The sequence below is a fragment of the Eriocheir sinensis genome, chromosome 9 (genome assembly GCF_024679095.1).
Source record: "Eriocheir sinensis breed Jianghai 21 chromosome 9, ASM2467909v1, whole genome shotgun sequence".
Taxonomy (NCBI): domain Eukaryota; kingdom Metazoa; phylum Arthropoda; class Malacostraca; order Decapoda; family Varunidae; genus Eriocheir; species Eriocheir sinensis.
In genome coordinates, this window is record NC_066517.1 from 19,122,893 (window position 1) to 19,130,392 (window position 7,500).

At 43.2% G+C, this 7,500-nt stretch overlaps 1 protein-coding gene across 2 annotated transcripts in view; it reads right to left on the minus strand.

Annotated features, from left to right (window-relative positions):
• LOC126996085 (serine proteinase stubble-like) overlaps positions 1-7,500 on the minus strand; it is a 75,928-nt gene that overhangs the window by 67,110 nt on the left and 1,318 nt on the right. The gene's annotated exons all lie outside the window — the stretch shown is intronic.

Sequence of the window (7,500 nt, forward strand, 5' to 3'; positions counted from 1 at the left end):
CTTTTGGGACTTAACTGGCGTTGCTTCAGTAATAACTTGTGGTGTATATATAAGAACCTTTTAGTCGTGTTTTGTCCATTTATTTAGGTTATAGTGTTTTTTTACCCCGCTTCTTAGGTTAGAATGAGACCGACCAAGAGTTTAAACAAAAACAAAAGAAAAAAAAAAGAGGCGTTCGCAGTGATATGCTCTTCCAACACAGAAAATGGAAGAAAAGATCGTCAATTGCCGGGGATACCTTGATAAGATTTAACATTTGATAAAAGTCGAGATGAATCATAGAGGCGTGTGTGATGTGAACGTGTGAGCTAAAGAGATATTAGAAACGGGCTGCGGTGGAGTTGTCTGAGTTTGTTGAGAATAATATGATAAAAGTAATAAACAGGAATAATGAAATTGGAAGGAAGCATGTAATAAGGACAGGAAGAATATAATAGTTAAAGGCAATATATTATGTTACAGGAGTGTAGTAAAATTGATAGAAATAAAAGTTGAGAAAGAGCGGTGGTAGAGATAATGATATATAACGTATGGTAAGGATTCGCTAATTTAATAGTATATTTAATATTTTGTGCACTCTTTTCCTGTCTTGTTTTATGTTATGATATTATTATTATTATTATTAGTAGTAGTAGTATCATTATTATTATTATTATTATTATCGTTGTCTTGGTTATGTAAATGATATCTCTAGAATCGTAGAAGAGGGACGGACAGACAGACAAACAGAGTGGCAGACAGATGCATAAACGAGGTGATGAAGATGATATATACTGCATGATTATGTGCTGATTATGTCTTCCTGGTTAGGTAGACAATCTTTTAGTTTGTATAAAAGGAGGATGTCAAGAACAGTAACAAGGGGGACGGAGAAGGATGAGGAAGAGACAGACAGAGAGGTGGAGACGAGGTGAATACCCCATTATAACTGTGCACGCGAGGAGGGAAAGACTGACTGCAAGTGCGCCTGGTTGTGGATAAGTATTTAGCGTCGCGTTGAAATCTCTCCTGTTACTTGCGTGTTTGGGTGTGGATACGTATTTAGTCTCGCATTGAAATCTCCCCCGCTATTCCTACACATTAATTTAAGCTCAAGCAACCCTGTATGTGTTTTAGAGAACCTTGTGATGCTGAAGGAAAGGAAAGGAACAAGAGAACGAATGGAAAAGGAGAAGTGATGAGAATAAAAGATGAATGAAGTCGAAAGCGAAGAGGAGAGTTAATGAAAAAGGAAAGGAGAAATGGTGAGAAAAAGTGGATGACGAAGTAGAGAGTTAAAAAGAGAAAGACTCTCTCTCTCTCTCTCTCTCTCTCTCTCTCTCTCTCTCTCTCTCTCTCTCTCTCTCTCTCTCTCTCTCTCTCTCTCTCTCTCTCTCTCTCTCTCTCTCTCTTCTTCTTCTTCTTCTTCTTTTTCTTCTTCTTCCTTCAATCATACTCCTTCACCTTCTCCTCCTCCTCCTCCTCCTCCTCCTCCTCCTCCTCCTTTTTCTCCTCCTCCTCCTATTTCTCCTCCTCCTCCTCTTCCTCCTCCTCTTCCTCCTCCTCCTTCCGGATCAATGACCTTCAGAATTATTGTATAAAATGTCAGGGTGGTCACGGGCGCGCACACACGACAACGGCAACCTTTAAGGGATTTGCAGCCTTGACTAGCGATCCAAGAGTGTAAAAAGACGAATCGATCCCTTATTGGGGGCCGCGATCCTCCTGCTCCTCTGTTTGCTGCGTCTATTGGTTTATTGGCTCAAGGGAAAGTCGTTAAATAGTGTGAGACGTTTGCTAAAAGTTGTATTGGGGAAAAATCGGGGACGGGACATTTCTTTCTTCTCTTCGCAGTCGGTTTGTTGGTCAATGTTTATGGAGGCGTGAAAGTGTCCTGCATGAGACGTATTATATGTCCGTTATTTTTTTATTTTTTTTATTTTCGGAACAAATTTCGGTGATTGTTCATGTTATTTTGTTCTGTTTGAGGATCTTCCGTAAATAAATCCCCCTTGATACTCTACACGTATATTCTAAAAGAGGAAAGGGATGCCCACAAAGCTTGAGAAGGAAGGAAAACGTCTGACACACACACACACACACACACACACACACACACACACACACACACACACACATTTACGATATTTTTTCATCACCAAAACACATAACTTTCCTTTCTATCCAAATACATTCGATTACGAGCTAACCATTTCGATTTTTTCCTTCTTTTTCTTTCTCAAGCTGAAAAGCAAATAATAATAATCTTCATAACATCACAACATAACATACATCCACCACTGTATAGCTCGGGGACGTGTATGTAGGTGTTACGTGCAGGTCGGTGGGGCAAGGAAGAGCCAATACGTGCCAGGTCATGAGCGGGAAGACGCGCCGAGACACACCCCGCGCCGAAGTGGTGTTTGGCTGTCCCGTTGTGATATACCGTAGCGCCGGCGGGAGGGCGTGTCCGTGATGTGTGCGTGTGTGCGTGCGTGTGGGCGGGTGTAGAGCTTCTGAGTGCATGGGCGTGATATGTGTGTGTGTGTGTGTGTGTGTGTGTGTGTGTGTTCACTCGTACGCGTTTTGATGGTAGTGGTCTAGTATTATTTCTATTACCAGTGGAAGAAGAGGTAAAAGTAGAAGTAGTAGCAGTAGTAGTAGTAGCAGAAGTAGTAGTAGTAGTAGTAGTAGTAGTAGTAGTAGTAGTAGTAGTAGAAATAGTAGTTGTAGTAGAAGTAATATTTGAGTATAAACATGTGCTAAGGTTTTATTGCAGAGAGAGAGAGATCGGGGAGGGGGGGGGGGTGGCGAAGAAATACCTGTGTGGCCCACCAGGTGTGTCGAGCACTGATTTATGTAGAAAACATCTTTACTCTCACTTCCTTCCTCCTTCCCATTCTTCCTTCCTCCCTTCCTTCCTCCCTCCCATTCTTCCTCCCTCCCATTCTTCCTTCCTCCCATCCTTCCTCCCTCCCTTCTTCCTTCCGGACTTTCTTCCTCCCGCTCTGCTATATTTTTCTTCGTCCATTTTTTTCCTTTCCTCATGCTTCCTTGTTCCTTTTTCTTCTTTCTTTCTTTCTTTCCTTATTTCTTCCTTCGTTTATTGCCTCCCTTTTTCCTTCCTTCCTTTCCTTCTTACTCTTGCCTCTCCCTTTTCTGTTTCACTCTCAATGCCGTTTACTTTTCTTCCTACTATCATTACTTACCTCGCTTTCCTGAATGTAACTTATTTTATTCTCTCTCTCTCTCTCTCTCTCTCTCTCTCTCTCTCTCTCTCTCTCTCTCTCTCTCTCTCTCTCTCTCTCTCTCTCTCTCTCTTTAAGGGAGTTTCCGGACATCAAATATAACGTAACGTCTTGCGGAACAGAGAAATTATAAGAAAAAATTATGTATGGAAGCACGTTATCACTTCCGTCTCTCTCTCTCTCTCTCTCTCTCTCTCTCTCTCTCTCTCTCTCTCTCTCTCTCTCTCTCTCTCTCTCTCTCTCTCTCTCTCTCTCTCTCTCTCTCTCTCTCTCTCTCTCTCTCTCTCACTCCTTGTCCCACTTACGTCAGTCTTCGTCTACTTTTTTTACTTTATGTGTTCCAGGGAATTATGTTTTCCTCGGATGTAAAAGGAAAAGTAAGGGGAGGAAGAGGAGGAGGAGGAGGAGGAGAGGGGTGTGTCCCTTACCTGTGTCAACTCAACCAAAATCACCGTTGAGTTACGTGCGCACGCAACACACACACACACACACACACACACACACACACACACACACACACACACACACACACACACGCAAGAAGTAATATGTAAGTACGCTTGAGTGAGTGTCACGTTCGAAGTTTCATTTTTACTTTTATTTTCCTTTTTACTTATTTTTTCTTTTTTTTTTGTCCTTCCCATTTCCCATCCTCTTCCTTCCTGTCTTCCCTTCCCTCTGCCCCCCCCCCCTCCCCTTCTTGCATCTCTTTTGTATTTAGGTCAGGGTTTAGAAGGAGAAGAACCAAAGCGGGAAGTGATGTTATGTTTGTTGTTGTTGTTGTTGTTGTTGTTATTTCTATTATTATTATTATTATTATTATTATTATGATTATTATTATTATTATTGTTTTTTTATTATTTTTATCATCATCATTATCATCATCATTATCGTATTTGCTTTCAGTATCATCATCTTTGACATATCATCATTACGAGCCTCCTCCTCCTCCTCCTCTCCTTCTTTCTTGTTTTTTCTCCTCCTCCCTCTTCTCCTTATTGCTCCTCTCCTTCTTCTCCTTCTCGTTCATTCTCTTCCTCCCCTGTTTATTTATCCTCCTCTCTTTCTTGCTCCTCCTTCTCTCCTCTCGTATAAGTATTTTAGCGTCATTATTCTTATCTTTATCAATACCAGCGCGTTTACCGTTATTTGTGACTATGTTGTTTGAAATGTTGTTGTGTTGCGTTTTCAGTCACTATAAAATAAAAGCGCGATTTGGATGTCTGGTAAATATACAAAAAAATTCACTCCTTTTAGAAGTTTACGTATATTTATTTAACATTATGATCCGCCTATACAAGTTTTGCTCCCGAACATTGTATGGGAAATTGAAATGTGTGCGTGTGTGTGTGTGTGTGTGTGTGGTGTGTGTGTGTGTGTGTGTGTGTGTGTGTCGATGAACGGGACCTGTAGACCGGTTAGGGGTTGGCCCACTGACCACCACCACCACCACCAGATGTGCCCCTCCCTTCCTCTCCTCCTCCTCCTCCTTCTTATCTTTCTCTCCCTCGCTCTCTCTTGCTCTCCCTCTTTTTCTCTCTCTCAGCATCTTGCCCACCCTCCTCTCCCTCTCTTTCTCTCTCCCTGTCTTGACTTTTTTTTTCACTACAACTATGTCTCTCTCTCTCTCTCTCTCTCTCTCTCTCTCTCTCTCTCTCTCTCTCTCTCTCTCTCTCTCTCTCTCTCTCTCTCTCTCTCTCTCTCTCTCTCTCTCTCTCTCTCTCTCTCTCTCTCTCTCTCTCTCTCTCTCTCTCTCTCTCTCTCTCTCTCTCTCTCTTTGTACTTATAAATTCCGTGCCATCATCAGCAATTATTCATACCCCTTCCCCCTTCCCTTCGTCCCTTCGTCCCTTCCCTTCACCTCTCTCACCTTTCTTTACTTAACTCCCATTCATTTTCTTTCCTATGTCTCTCTTATATTATTAGTCACATATCACTTTTCCCTCCTTTTTCCTCTCTTCATTTTTTTTATTGATTTTCTGGCAAACTTTACTTCCCTTCCTGTCATGTTCTTTCCCTATCCTCCCTCATCTCCCCTATCTTCTCCCCTTTCACGTATGTTTGTTCTCCCTCGCTTTTTTTATCGCACAAACACCTAGACAAACACACACACACACACACACACACACACACACACACACACATGAGGAGAGAGGAGAGTTTTCCGGCAGACGGTAAAACAAGTGTGTGTGTGTGTGTGTGTGTGTGTGTGTGTGTGCATTCTCGCGCGGCGTGGGAGAGTAGAGAATAGGGCGGAGAGTCAAGGGAGAGAGCAAGGTGGAGAGGAGGAGGAGGAGGAGGAGGAGGAGGAGAAGTTGATGTGTGAGGAGGAGGAGGAGGAGGAAGAGGAGAAAGAAGACGAAGAGAAAAACAAGGAAAATAGTTAAATAATAATAAAAGGAGATTGATTAAGAGGAGGAGGAGGAGGAAAAGGAGGAGGAGGAGGGGGGGGGGGTAAAGACGAAGACTAAGTAGAAGCGGAAGAAGAAAAAGAAAACACTAACAAAATAGAGGAGGAGGAGGAAGAGGAGGAGGAGGAGGCGAGGAGGCGGTGCGGGGAGAGGATGGTACAGAACTCTTACATTCGCCCCGGGGAACAGGACAGCACCCTGGGGCCCGCCACGTCCCCATTACCCGCCCAGCTGGCGCTCCCCGGCAGGGTGGAGGGGGGGGTTATGGGGAGGGGGGCAGCTGATGCGTGGGTAGGTGGGTGGGCGGCTGGGTGAATGTGAGTTGGTTGGGTGGTTGAGTCTGAATTTTATAGGCATTATTATTACTGTTGTTTTTAATTACTGTTATTTTACCATTATTATCATTATCGTCATCATCATTCTATCATCATAAATAATATTTGTAGTATTTCGCTTTAGTATTGTAAGTTAATATACTCTTTTGTTATTTTGTTTTTTGTACGATTTTTTATTATTATTTGTGTTGTGGATATTGTGCCGTTCTTTCTTTGTCTATTGATATCTGTCTATCTCTTTATCTGTATGCATTCTTTTTTTGTATTATTTATGTATTGTGGCTATTGTCGCATTCTTCCTCTATCTATTTATATCTGTCTATCTATTTATCTGTATACATTTTTTCATACCAACCTTCCTCTCTAATGAATTCCCAGCCCCCTCCCTCCCGCTCCCTCCTCTTTTTCCTTCTTTACATGCAACTAAGACATCCATCCCACCTCCCCTCCAAATACGGTGTTCGTCCCTTCCTTCTACGTCTGACACGCGGCCAACCAACGCCCATCCTAACGGCACCAACTAGCTGGGCACCGTAACCGCTCCTCTCGCCCTTATCTTCGCCGTCTCATCTTCCCTTCGTTTATGATTGCGGCAAAAACGAGGCAAGGCAGGAAGGCATGTCCACTTTGTTGATGCAGCGTCTACAGCGGGTGATTAGGAAATACTTGTGTCTTGTATTTAATTTTTTAGAAGGGAGAAGAGGAGGGGGGAGGTAGAGAAAGAGAGAGGTAAGGAGTAGAGAGAGGGTAGAAAAAGGTGAGAAGGGTAGAGAGGTAGACAGAGAGAGATAAGGGGTAGAGGGAGGGTAGAAAAAGATGAGAAGGGTAGAGAGGTAGACAGAGAGAGGGGGGTTACAGAGAGATTTAATTAGCTCGTAGATAAAGAAAATTAATATTGCAACATAACAAGACCTAGGGCAATATTTTTTTTCCCATTCTCTCTTTCATTCTCTCTTTCATTCTCTCTCTCTCTCTCTCTCTCTCTCTCTCTCTCTCTCTCTCTCTCTCTCTCTCTCTCTCTCTCTCTCTCTCTCTCTCTCTCTCTCTCTCTCTCTCTCTCTCTCTCACTGACCTCTCTCTCTCTCTCTGCCCCGCCCACACATGACCTTTACCGTCCAGGTGTTTGTCTAACCCACATTTAACCTGTCCTGGTCCCTGGCTCCCTCCACCCATTCATGCCTTCACTGACCCAGCTTCCTTGCGCAGCAGAATCAAAAGGCTCATAAGAACGTAAGGAATCTGCAAGAGGTCGGTAGGCGTTGGTGGATGGGCAGTCACCTTACACCCTTACACATATTACCTAGTATTTTTAGGGTAGCGGGTGTAACAAGTGACTCTTCAATACATCATTAATCACAACACTCGACTCTATCGCTTATGTGTATCTTGGGGGCACGGACCTAGTATCTTGAACAGGGTACCCAAACGTGTTCAATAAGCAAGCATCCCGCTTTTCCCTGTGTGAGTACCGTTACCTTGGGCCTCGAGGCAGGAACGTATCTCACATTCTCCAAACGTTTATAAACA